The sequence below is a fragment of the Hyperolius riggenbachi genome, chromosome 3, assembly GCF_040937935.1.
Source record: "Hyperolius riggenbachi isolate aHypRig1 chromosome 3, aHypRig1.pri, whole genome shotgun sequence".
NCBI lineage: Eukaryota > Metazoa > Chordata > Amphibia > Anura > Hyperoliidae > Hyperolius > Hyperolius riggenbachi.
Window position 1 is genome coordinate 43055932 of NC_090648.1, and position 13682 is coordinate 43069613.

The window sequence follows — 13682 nt, forward strand, 5'->3', positions numbered from 1 at the left end:
CGGCTCCATTAGCAGACAACTTTGGACTGAAGTCGCCAAGTCTGCTTCCCTCTTCCTGGCCGGCTACAAGACATCATGCCAGCAGGGGTGAGAGTCCTGCGCATGTGCGGTTCAATATTAGAGAACTGCGCATGCGCAAGATTCTCATGCCAGCCGGCGTGCTGACCCATAGCTGCCCGGTGTGAGTACGCTCATCAGGAAGAGGGAAGCAGATCGGACGACGATCGGAGGCCGAAGTCGTCTGCTAAAGGAGCAGCCAGCCGGGGACCGGGAGAGGAGCCAGGAGGACGCCGGGGGACCTTGCGACCTACAGTGGGCTGGAGGAAGCCCCAGGTAAGTGGAACTTTCATTTTTATGAAGTGCTCGGTGTCTCTTTAAACTTTTACGCTAAACAGCGCTCTCTGGTCCAAAAATTTAAATTAAAAAAAAAAAATCATCAAAACATTTAGATTCGCGTTTTTTCTTCAGTTATTGCACTTATAAATTATACATTTTCTTAGAAGGACGCAGATTTGTGCCCATAACACTTCTTTTGACAACACAGAAACTAGTTGGACTTGTGCTCATAAGAGACACGCCCAGGATGAGACAGACAGAGACGGTGCCAAGAACATAGTGTTCCAGAGAAGGCAAATACTGTAATAGTAGGGATTGAGAGAGACAGCGGAAGAGCGAGAAGCTGCCCAGATGGAGAAGAGAGAGGAATGGAAGTTAAAGAGGAACTGTAGTCAAAATAACATAATGAATAAAATTACTTATTTTGTACGATATTAATTTGTAGATTTAGTCAGTTTAGTTTGCCCATTGTAAAATCTTTTCCCCGTCCTGATCTACATTCTGAAATGTATGACTGGTGGTGACATTTTCCTGCCAGGTGATCTGTAAGGAATGTTCGTTACTGAGAGTTCTATGCACAGAGGAAGATACTGGTTGCTTGGCACACACACACACACACACACACAAGCGCACTCTCTCTCTCTCTCTCTCTCTCTCTCTCTCTCTCACTCACTCACTCACTCACTCACTCGCTTACTCACTTACTCACTCACTCTAGTTGGAAAGGGGTTATCAGCTACTGACCGTTGGGGAACTTGGATTTTTGAACGTTCTATAAAAATTGTACCGCTAAAGGGCACCTTTAAAAGGGTTATTTAAGCGAGAGAAAAAAAAAGTCAGCTAAAGTAAACCAGAGCTGTAAAAAAAAAAAAAAAAAAAAAATATTTGATACTTACCCACGCCTTACTCCAGCAGCATAAAGCCGTCTGAGTCCCACACCATCCTCCCGCGGTCTGCCGTTCAGCCGCTATCAGCCCCGGTAATAGGCTCAGTTGCGTCAGTCCGGGTCTACTGCGCATGCGCGGTAGGTCCGAGCATGCGCAGAAGACCCAGACTGGACCAGACTGGGCCTGATCATGGCTAAACAGCAGACCGCGGGAGGACGGTGTGGGACTCAGACGGGTTTATGATCCAGGAGGAAGCTGCGTGTGAGTATCAAATGTTCTCTTTTACAGCTCTGGTACACTTTAACTTACCTGGGGCCTCCTACAGCCCCCCCTGAGTCATCCGGTTCCCAGGCCGCCCTTCTGAGACAGCGACGAACCCCTCCAGCAGCAGTGACCCCCTCAAAGCTGGCCGGCGGAGGCCACTGTGCATTGCCAGGAGCGGTCGCATGCGCAGTAGCTATTTTCCCATACTGCGTATGCGCAGAACGCTGCCATACACGTGGGAGCTATCAGGAGGTGCATGGCCGGCCAGCTTTTGTCACCGCTGCTTACTGGAGGGTCTCGGAAGCATGGCGCAGGCACAGGATGACTCCAGGGGGCTGCAAGAAGCCTCTGGAAAGTTAAACTGCTTTTTATTTTTTTCTCTTTAGAGTCCCTTTATAATGCTGGGTACACACTATGAGATTTTATGGTCGATTTACTGTCAGATCGATTATTTCCAACATGTCCGATTTGCTTTTCAATCGATTTCTGAGCATTTTCCGATCGATTTCCTAGTAAAGTTAACGGAAATCGATCAGAAAATGCTCAGATATCGATCGAAAAGCAAATCTGACATGTTGGAAATAACTGACAGTAAATCGACCATAAAATCGCATAGTGTGTACCAGGCATTAGAGTGGAAGAGGTAGAGAGAGATTGTGGAGAAGGAGGAGAGGATCTGGGGGATACCCAGGGTGACATCAGCGAGCTTGGATAATGAGGCTCGCACACACAGCCTTCGCACACACATACAGAGAGAGAGAAGGCTGGTGTGTAGCAGGCAGCCCCGATCAGGTTACCCGGGCCTTACATAAAGGAGAGCAGGGGGGCAGTGCAGCCCGATAGCAGCTTATATAAAGGTCATTATGTAAAGGTGTGCACAGGGATGTGACTGCTGGGACCGTCTCTGGGGACAGCACTCTCCATATTGCCATGCTGCCATAAGATGGCTTTACATCACCCATCACATGGGAGAGGCAAGTGGTCTGAAGAGTTACAAAACTCAGTAAAACAGCCCGGCGCTCAGATGTCACCAAAGCCATCTGATTAGGGTAATGCAGGCGGATTCCCAGCTCTGCTAAGAGGCTGGCATCTCAATTACCGTTATACGCTGTCCATCTGATGCAATCAAAAGACCCCCCCCCATCCTCCCAGATAACAAATATGTAATAAGCTGACACCCCCGGTGCAACACATGGGTACCCCCTCCCCCCTACCAATGCAACTAACAAGCAAGTGCAACCAGTTTACCTAATAGGTTGGCTCCTCTGTCCGCATAGGGATCCATAAGTGCAACTGATATCCCAATACAACAGAGGATGACTTCCTAGTGCAAGTAAGTGGCTGGCCTTCCAATGCAAGACAGAAGATGACCTCCTAGTGCAAGTAAGTGGTTGGCCTTCCAATGCAAGACAGAGGATGACTTCCTAGTGCAAGTAAGTGGCTGGCCTTCCAATGCAAGACAGAGGATGACTTCCTAGTGCAAGTAAGTGGCTGGCTTTCCAATGCAAGACAGAGGATGACTTCCTAGTGCAAGGGAGTGGCTGGCCTTCCAATGCAAGACAGAGGATGACTTCCTAGTGCAAGGGAGTGGCTGGCCTTCCAATGCAATACAGAGGATGACTTCCTAGTGCAAGGAAGTGGCTGGCCTTCCAATGCAAGACAGAGGATGACCTCCCAGTGCAAGTAAATGACTGGCCTTCCAATACAAGACAGAGGATGACTTCCTAGTGCAAGGAAGTGGCTGGGCATCCAATACAAGACAGAGGATGACTTCCTAGTGCAAGGAAGTGGCTGGCCTTTCAATGCAAGACAGAGGATGACTTCCTAGTGCAAGTAAGTGGCTGGCCTTCCAATGCAAGACAGAGGATGACTTCCTAGTGCAAGGAAGTGGCTGGCCTTTCAATGCAAGACAGAGGATGACTTCCTAGTGCAAGTAAGTGGCTGGCCTTCCAATGCAAGACAGAGGATGACTTCCTAGTGCAAGTAAGTGGCTGGCCTTCCAATGCAAGACAGAGGATGACTTCCTAGTGCAAGGAAGTGGCTGGCCTTTCAATGCAAGACAGAGGATGACTTCCTAGTGCAAGGAAGTGGCTGGCCTTCCAATGCAAGACAGATGATGACTTCCTAGTGCAAGGAAGTGGCTGGCCTTCCAATGCAAGACAGAGGATGACTTCCTAGTGCAAGGAAGTGGCTGGTCTTCCAATGCAAGACAGAGGATGACCTCCCAGTGCAAGTAAATGGCTGGCCTTCCAATGCAAGACAGAGGATGACCTCCCAGTGCAAGTAAGTGGCTGGCCTTCCAATGCAAGACAGAGGATGACTTACTAGTGCAAGGAAGTGGCTGGCCTTCCAATGCAAGACAGAGGATGACTTCCTAGTGCAAGGAAGTGGCTTGTCTTTCAATGCAAGACAGAGGATGACCTCCCAGTGCAAGTAAGTGGCTGGCCTTCCAATGCAAGACAGAGGATGACCTCCCAGTGCAAGTAAGTGGCTGGTCTTCCAATGCAAGACAGAGGATGACCTCCCAGTGCAAGTAAGTGGCTGGCCTTCCAATGCAAGACAGAGGATGACCTCCCAGTGCAAGTAAGTGGCTGGCCTTCCAATGCAAGACAAAGGATGACCTCCCAGTGCAAGCAAGTGTCTGGCCTTGCAAGATAGAGGATGACTTCCTACTGCAAGTCAGTGGCTGGCCTTCCAATGCAAGACAGAGGATGACTTCCTAGTGCAAGTAAGTGGCTGGTCTTCCAATGCAAGACAGAGGATGACCTCCCAGTGCAAGCAAGTGTCTGGCCTTGCAAGACAGAGGATGACTTCCTACTGCAAGTAAGTGGCTGGCCTTCCAATGCAAGACAGGGGATGACTTCCTACTGCAAGTAAGTGGCTGGCCTTCCAATGCAAGACAGGGGATGACCTCCTAGTGCAAGTAAGTGGCTGACCTTCCAATGCAAGACAGAGGATGACCTCCCAGTGCAAGTAAGTGTCTGGTCTTCCAATGCAAGACAGAGGATGACCTCACAATGCAGGTAAGTGGTTAGCCTCACACTGCAAGATCAAGAATGACTTTTCAATGTAAGTAAGTGGCCGACCTCCCACTGCAAGACAGCGGAAGATTTCCCATGCAACTAAGTGGTTAGTCTCCCAATACAAGGCACACGAGCAGCTCCCAATGCAAGACAAATTATGGTTTCCCAATGTAACCAAGTGCGTGGCCATCCAGTGTAACACAAAGGGCTACCTCCTAATACAACTAAGAGGCTAACCTCCCACTGGAAGATAGAGGATGACCTCACAGTGCAACTAAGAGACTGATTTTCCACTGGAAGACAGAGGAGGACCTCACAATGCAACTTAGTTTGGCCAATACAGGAGGGAAGTTAAACCCTAAGGGCCTGTTTCCACTACACGCAGATTTGATGCAGATTGGATGCAGAATGGATGCAGAAAAACTGACTCCAATGAGTGCCTATGGGAAAATCTGCATCAGAATAATCGCGTTTAGTGGAAACAGGCCCATAGGAATTCATTGGAGTCAGTTTTTCTGCATCCATTCTGCATCCAATCTGCATCAAATCTGCGTGTAGTGGAAACAGGCCCTAAGTCAGGTGAGCTAACCACAGCACGCACCGCTAAGCTCCCTCTTGTGCTCTCTGCAAGCTAGGCTGTTCACATGTTGTCTCTAGGCCACATCTCTCCTGCACTGACCAATAAAGAGGCAAGGTAAATCCTAGGTCAGGTGACCTAGCCACAGTATGCACCGCCAAGCTTCCTCTTGCGCTCTCTGCAACCTTGACTGTTCACATGTTGCCTCTAGGCCACACCTCACCGCCATTAACCAATACAGAAGGGGAGGGAAGTCCTAGGTCAGGTGACCCAGCCACAGTATGCACTGCCATGTTTCCTCTTGTGCTCTCTGCCACCTTGACTGTTCACCTGTCGCCTCTAGACCACACCTCCCCTCCATTGGCCAAATCAGGAGTGAAGGTAGCAAAAGACGCCTCTGAAACTCCCCCTCCTATTCAGAACACAGGTAGGGAGGGGAAGTAGCAGCATTAACCACGCCCCTTTCCAGAGGGCGCTGGAGTTATATGTTCCCAGAGTCCGAGCTCTGGAAGGGCAAAATGACCTGCGGCAGCCACCTTACAAAAGTAGTTTGTTTTGCTGCAGTCATTTAAGAAAACTTAGTTTGGCTTTGAGATTTTTAAACTTATCTTTTAACTTCTGAAAAGCATACAGCAGATCATTTTCCCAAACGAGACCACGCAAAGAGGAAGACTTTTGTGGCCGTGGTCCAACACCATTTATCATCCTGTCTTTGTGTCGGGTATTTCATAACAGCGTTTAATTAGTTTATGCGCTCATCGGGTCCGCTACATCTGCTGTTTACGCTCTGAAGGTACCATGAAAGACAAGCGTAAACACTGAAAGAAAATTATTGGCGAGAAAAAAAAAAATCGCCGGCTAATTCCTTAAATAAAAAAAAATTGCGGTCAACTTTTGGCCGTCACAGATCACGCAGGGCCCTGAGTATTTACATAGATTGTATTGCGCAAAACCGAGGCTCCGAACATTCAGGACCTGCCAAGGATTTTTCGTAAGGTAAGCCAGCCTGCAAGCCATGCCGAGCCAGAACGCAGTTTCCTCTGTGATGGAGAGATTATCCCTGCGAAGGTACAGAAAGGACCAACGTCACAGGAAAATGCGAAGGGCACCTCACAACGATTCCTCGTGGAAAACTCGCTTTTGTTAAAAAACGGAAATAACATAATTGTTGCATGAAGTTTAACCCCTAGTTCCGGTTCTTTTTTTATGCATTTGGTAAGTACTGTGCTGTAAATTGCAATGCACAAGCATGCGTCCACTGTAGACATACCGTTCTTGTAGTATCATTTAATGTTGGACCCAGCTGTGGAGTCGGAGTTGGAGTCAAGTAGTCGGAGCAATTTTGGGTACCGGAAGTCAGAGTCAGTGGTTTCATAAACTGAGGAGTCGGATGTTTTTGTTCCGACTCCACAGCTCTGGTTGTACCTAGATGGCTGGTTTGTAAAACATCCACCCAGTTCAAAATGTGCCACTGTTTGGCCTTGTTTACACCTAGGGCGTTTGTTTTTTTTAGCGCCAGCGATTTTTAAAAACGCCCTGAAATCGCTAGTACAATGAATGCTTATGGGACAGTTCATATCAGCACTTTTAGTCCGCTTTCCGCTTAGCAAAGCGCTGCATGTACCATTTTTGGGGCATATTTTGCTACAATGGAAGGTATGGGAAAAGCGCAAAACGCTCACAAATTGCTTTATCCGGCGATTGCGTTCGTGCTTTTAAGAATAAATACATTGTAGAATTGCTGTGCAAAATCGCTTTAGGAAAGCGCTGTGAAAAAAAACGCAGCACCCACCCGAGCGCTGGGAGGGGGGAAATCGCCCACAAAATTGAAAGTCGCTGCCGTCATCGATTTCGATTTTAGTTGTGAACAAAGCCTTAGTGTGGCAGATCAGCTGCCCAAACTCCTCCTTCATTGGCTGCACACGCATGTGAATACTACAGTCAGTTCAAACAGAAGCTGCCAGGGGGCACACCTCGACTTCACCATGCGCACAACCCATGAATGACAGCACCAGCCAAAGACCTCGGAGCTAGGAGAAGTCTACATCTGCCTAGAATTCAGGAATGCCCAAAAAAGGACATATTGTTACATCATAAGGTGACATCTCTAAGCAGGAGAGTCGGTACAAAAAATCATCCCACTCCGACTCCTCAGTTTGTAAACCCACAACTCCGACTCCAGGTATGCAAATAGCTCCGACTCCTCAGTTTGTAAGCCCACAACTCCGACTCCAGGTATGCAAATAGCTCCGACTCCTCAGTTTGTAAACCCACAACTCCGACTCCAGGTATGCAAATAGCTCCGACTCCTCAGTTTGTGAAACTCCCGACTCCGACTCCAGGTACCCAAAATAACTCTCACTCCTCAGTTTGTGAAACCAGAAACAAGGTAACGCCCACTTTTGGTCAATCCCGCCAAGCCGGACATTAGCATGACATTGGCAGAGGAAGTCAGTTTTGCAAACCCAGCCCACCAGGAAATGACAAAAATGAATATTGCAGGAAAAAAACTACATCACTAAAAAAAAAAAGAATCCTGATTTTTAAAAAGTATACAAAATAGTTAAAATACATTTTTAAGCTTTTCGGTACCGGGGTCCCATCACTTCCATCAGTCGGAGCCAGTCTTTTACGTCAGACTGCCCCCGACTGATGTCAGTGACGGGACCCGGTACCAAAGCTGCGGGCAGCGGAGGATGGCGGCGTGGGAGCAATCGGAGCAGATGGGGCTGGGGGAAGCCCCAGGTATGTATAAAACCTTTTTTTTTCCAGCTCTGAGTGACTTTAAAGGATACCCGAGGTGACATGTGACATGATGAGATAGTCGCGTATGTACAGTGCCTAGCATACAAATAAGAAATAACTAGGCTGTGTTCCTTTTTTTTCTTTCCCTGCCTGAAAGAGTTAAGCATCAGGTATGTAAGTGGCAGTTACTGTCTGAGTCAGGAGTGGGTCAGACTACAGTGTAACCCTCACTGATAAGAAATTCCAACTATGAAACACTTTCCTGTCAGTAAATGGCTTATGAGAGAAGGAAAGAGATAAAAAGGCTCAATAGTTCATAGATTTTAGCTCTGGCATACTTCAATGAAGGTGTCATTGAGCAGAGACAATGAAACAGTAAAAACTTAAAAAGTAGATTTAAATATAAAATAAAACTGTGGAATATCTTAAAAAGTCATTTAAGGAGAAGGAAAATAGATACAATTGTTAATTGCATTAGTTTATTTCCACCTCGGGTGTCCTTTAAGCCTGCCTGAATAGGTGCACAGTGGAAGACAAGCCATGAGTATTTTAATTCAGCTCTAAACGTAATACTAATAAGTACCGTTAAATAGCTGAGGGCTCTGAGAATCTCTCTTCTTCGGTTTAATGCTTGAGTGTTTTCTGACGAATCTGGTGAGCTCTGAAGAAGCTCTCCGTGGTATTCTGTCTTCTCCCGTCGTGGCGGGGGGTGCGGAGTGGAGCTTAACAAGCTCATGGGCTAATTAGCAGGATTTCTTGGAGGGGATTGCACGGATCGCCTGAAGAACTTGACACTTGTCTTCTGCAAATTGTGTGTGTGTGTCGGTGTGAGTGCGGGGAAGGTGTGACTCACTCAGGCATGTTTGCATCAGAACGCAAACGCGTAATGATATAGAGTTCATCAAATGCGTAGGGAGAGGAGAGAAGGAGCGCTGACCTTGAAAAGAAAACGTTGGAGTTTTCAATTTAAAAAAATGAATATTATAATCGGACCGTCACAGAAACACAACCCTTGTTCCGGCGAGGATGATGTCAGCCCACACAAAAGCCGGCCTTATAAGGTCTGAGGCAGGGAACACACTTGACTGTTTTCGTGCGCGTTTTCTGCACAGAAAAACTGAGAACTCATTTTAATCAATGTGCTAGTGCACACTTACTGTGTTGTTCGCACGCAGAAAAAAAACTGACATTCTGCATCCTGATTCTGCACATTTTGTCAGTTTTGTGTATCAATTACATCAGCTGCTGTGAAAAAACGCACGCGTTTTCCTGCATGGAAACACACTTGGTGTGCAGAAAAAGTATGCAAAAAAACGCGCGCGGAAAACTGAAAGTCAAGTGTGTTCCCTGCCTAAGTGTTCAGGAAGTGTCATTCGGCTGAATACTGAATAATAATACAATGGGCTCTATTCACAAAACTTCTCCTAAATGACTTATTTATCACCGAATTAATAAAAAATAACCTTTCAGCACATGTATAAGCAAAATAATCTCTCAAAGTAAGTTGTTTTCTTACCTTAACCACTTAGGCCCCATTCACATTTTGCGGGAGTGATTTTTTCCGCGATTTCACGTGGAAAAATCACTGGACAGTGCAGCGATTTCTCCGCGATCGCATATAGCTCTTCTATAGCACTGAAACGTGATCGCCGGGAAGTCGCCTGAAAATGGTGCAGGCTACGCGTTTGAATTTCGCGATTTTGAAAAGCAAAGAATGGCCCATAGGGTTTTATTACACTAGCGCTTTCAAAAGCGCTAGCGTTTGAGTGTTTTGCTGAAATCGGCGCCAAAACGCTCAAGTGTGAATGGGGCCTAAAGTACCAGCAGTCTCTGCCCCTTAAGCACCAGAGAACGCTGGTACAGAAACGGCAATATCCTGACGGATAACAACAAATCGACGCACATACCCGCCTCAAACGCCGTCACCACCACATGTCAGGAACCTGAGCCACCCACTCTGCCGTCTCTATGACGGCAGAGTCCCTGTGAGCCGGTCAGGAGCCGTCTTTCAATGTAAACTAATGGGAGTTGCTTACATTGAAAAACAGGGCCAGGAGCCAATAAAATCGACTTCTGACCCGCTCACAGGGCTCTGCCGTCATAGAGACAGGCAGAGCAAGCGAGCTGCGGCGAGAGATGTCGGGATTCAGTGGCGAGATCGGTGGGAGCGACGTAAACGGCGGATGCGCGCAGCGGCTGCTGATTGAAATCTACGCCCTGCCAGACAGGTAACCACCAAAACAGGGCGTAGATTTCAATCAGCTTGGTCCTTAAGTAGTTAATTATATTATATTTTTGCTCTTTGGGAGCTTAAAGAGAACGTCCGGCAAAAAAAAAAAAAAAAAAGTTTCACTTACCTGGGGCTTCTACCCGACCCATGCAGCCATCCTGTGCCCTCGTAGTCACTCACTGCTGCTCCGGTCCCCCTCCGCCAGCTAGTTTTGTTTTTGCCGACCTCGTGTTGCGTACATTTTTACGCATTCCCACTGGTGCAGGAACATTAACACATACGTTTTTACGCATTAGTGGTTCAACGTAACGCGTAAATACGTATGTGTTAATGTTCCTGCACCAGTGGGAATGCGTAAAAATGTACGCAATGCAGCCCGCCAACCCCGAGGTCAGCAAAAACAAAACTAGCTGGTGGTAGGGGACCGGAGCAGCAGTGAGTGACTAGGAGGGCACAGGGTGGCTGCAAGGGGCTGGTAGAAGCCCCAGGTAAGTGAAACTCATTTTTTAGATAACATAGATAACAATAACATAGATAACATAGATAAGGTGAAAACAGGTGAAAAAGTTGTGTGAATCACGCCCAATGTATCATTTATACACAGTACTGAGCAAAAGTGTTAGGCAGGTGTGGAAATATGCTGTAAACAAAAGAATGCTTTCAGAAGTCCTTGACTTGTAATATATATACTGTCTGCCCTTGTATTGTTTTGTTTCTGTCTCTTAAGCAACTGCCTAGACAAATTCCTTGTAAGCGCAAACTTAAGGTACATCTAGCGACTTGGTTGTACAATCGCCCATTCGATTCGATCATTTTATAGAATCGAGAGAGAATGAGTATGTTCCATAATTCCCAATCAATGAAAAGTGGCTGATTTTATGTATAAATCTGAACTGTGTTTAGGAATGCTTGATTCTGAAATTATGTAGATTTAACTAAACCCGTTATAGTTGCTCCTGCCGCAAGCAACATCACACACGCTCCGACACTCGCTCAGTTGTCATTAGACAGCTTAGTTCTATGGACCAATCAGATGCTGATTTTATTGGCTCCTGCCCCTGTGATGACTGCGAGCCTAGCACAGCGATTACAGAGTTAGGATTGAGAAGAGTGCTCTGGGGCAGAGCACATTGATACAAATGACATTAATGCATAAAACTGCTTATTTTTTTAACAATTGTCATTTATAATTTAGTGTTTGCCCATTGTTCAATCTCATCTCGCCCTGATTTACATTCTAAAGCTGGCCATAATCTACCAATTTTCTGGCCCGATCGACCATCCAATTTGATAATTTAATCAAGATTAAAATTGGTGCAGCAACAATCATGCCATATTGATGAATTGACAAATCCGGGCCAAAATCTGGCGAATGTTTCATTCGGACATGCTTGGAAGATCTGGGAATGTCCCCACTGTTGGCCGTATGGTGTAAAATCTCACCGGTCCCGTTGCCGTGACTCCCATCAGCCTCCTCCAGGCATGTGTGTGATGTCACACAAGTGGCACAGGGTAAACTCGCCACCACATGGTGGCATTCAGTGTGATGGCAGACACGGAGTGACAGTGGGGGGCGCCAGGAGTCATGCTGCGATTTTACACGCACGGGCACCAGGGGGGAGGGGACATTTACATTTGGGGGAGGCACCATGTTGGTGGTGTTGCTAGAACTATTCCTGATAGATTTCATGGTGAAATGTATTGTTTTGAGGAAATGGTGGAGCGCCTCCCTTGAGTATGTTGCGATTTGCCTCAGTGGTTCTGGCAGCACTCCAGATCAGGATCAATGAAGAAGACGTCTGATCAGCACCATTAAGTTAACCACTTGAGGACCGCAGTTTAAAACCCTCCTAAAGACCAGGCCATTTTTTTTTTAAATTGGCCACTGCAGCTTAAAGGCCTCGCTGCAGGGCCGCACAACTCAGCACACAAGGGCTTCCCCCCCCCCTTTTCTCCCCACCAACAGAGCTCTCTGTTAGTGGGGTCTGATCCCTGCCAGAATGTTTTTTTCAAAAACCCTCCCTCCCCCCACCCCCCCTGCCAGCCAATCCCCGTGATCAGCTGTCATAGGCTTCAGCCTATAACAGCCGATCACTTCTGTCTCCCCCAGGGGGACAGCCGTGTCATACGGCTGTCCCCTGTACAGCGCTGCCATAGATTGCAAAGCTGTACCGTTAAAAGACGGCGGTTTCGCCATCTAAGTCTCCTGGCAGCGATCGCTGCTGGGAGGCTGATGGCTGAGCGGAGCACCGTCATTGAAGCGGGGATGCACCTATGCGCGCGATCCCCTGCAAACTCCGCCCCCAGGACTGCACACCAATCGGCGTTAGGCGGTCCTAGGGCTGCCAATTGGCGTGGAGAAGTCTTCAAGTAGTTAATGCTCTTTTATTTCATGAATGCATGACAGAAAATACAGCAACGCAGAACAGCAATGCATAAAGCGACGTTTCAACATCGCTGTATTTGCTGTTATGCATTCATGAATTAAAAGAGCATTAACTTGATGGTGCAGGTCAGATGTCTTCTTCAATGGTGAAATGTATCGGGAACTGGCTTGTGGTGTATGGGCAGGCAACAGATCTCTCTCTGATCACATTCATTCAGAGAGAGATTTGTCTCTTGGTCGATCTGCCAATACATGGCTAGATGTCCAAGTACCTTTAAGCAGAGTTGTCGGTATCTTTACTACTGGTAAGATGAATCATTGTGAATTGGGGGATTACCCTTTGTGAAGTGAGCAGGCACATTATTATTATTATTATTTAGTATTTATATAGCGCCGACATATTACGCAGCGCTGTACAGTGTATATATATATCTTGTCACTAGCTGTCCCTCAAAGGAGCTCACAATCTAATCCCTACCATTGTCTATATTATGTAGTGTAAGTACTGTAGTCTAGGGCCAATTTTTTTTTTTTTTTAGGGGGAGCCAATTAACTTATCCGTATGTTTTTTTTGGAATGTGGGAGGAAATCGGAGTGCCCGGAGGAAACCCACGCAGCCACGGAGAGAACATACAAACCCTTTGCAGATAGTGCCATGGCTGGGATTCGAACCAGGTTCCCAGCGCTGCAAGGCGAGAGAGCTAACCACTACGCCACCATGCTGCCCTACATCAACTGATCTCCCAGAGTGCTCTAGGGGAGAAGGTTGCGTGACATCACAGCCTAGGCTAAGCATCACTGGGAGGGTGGAGCTACATACCAATATAGATATATGAAGTGTTCTCCCCAGGCTTTTTTAGCCGGGTGCTCCACCTGGCTAATTTTGGTGAGCACCCGGCTGTCATCAGCTCACCTCCTCATCCTCCACCTGTGCTGTAAGAAGAGTTGCCCCAGCCCTACATACCTCCGGTTGCGCCCCACCCAGCTACTTTTTCATGGCACCCGGCGGAAAAAAAATTCTGGGGAGAACACTGGTTTATGATGCTGAAACCAGGATAATTTCAGCAAAATTAAATGTCCTGAGTAATTTATTAAGTTCTCCCCTTCTCTATCCAGTTATAAAAAAAAAGGTTTTATCTAGAGTACAAACCATGGCCATTGAGAAAGAGAAACACCAAAATCAATTTCTTAAAGCAAACCTGAACTGAATAATAAAAGTCCAAATAAACTCCAT

General features: G+C 47.0%; 1 protein-coding gene across 2 annotated transcripts in view; it reads right to left on the reverse strand.

Moving 5' to 3' along the window:
- The window catches only part of PER1 (period circadian regulator 1), a 117865-nt gene that overhangs the window by 88163 nt on the left and 16020 nt on the right, over window positions 1-13682 (reverse strand). The gene's annotated exons all lie outside the window — the stretch shown is intronic.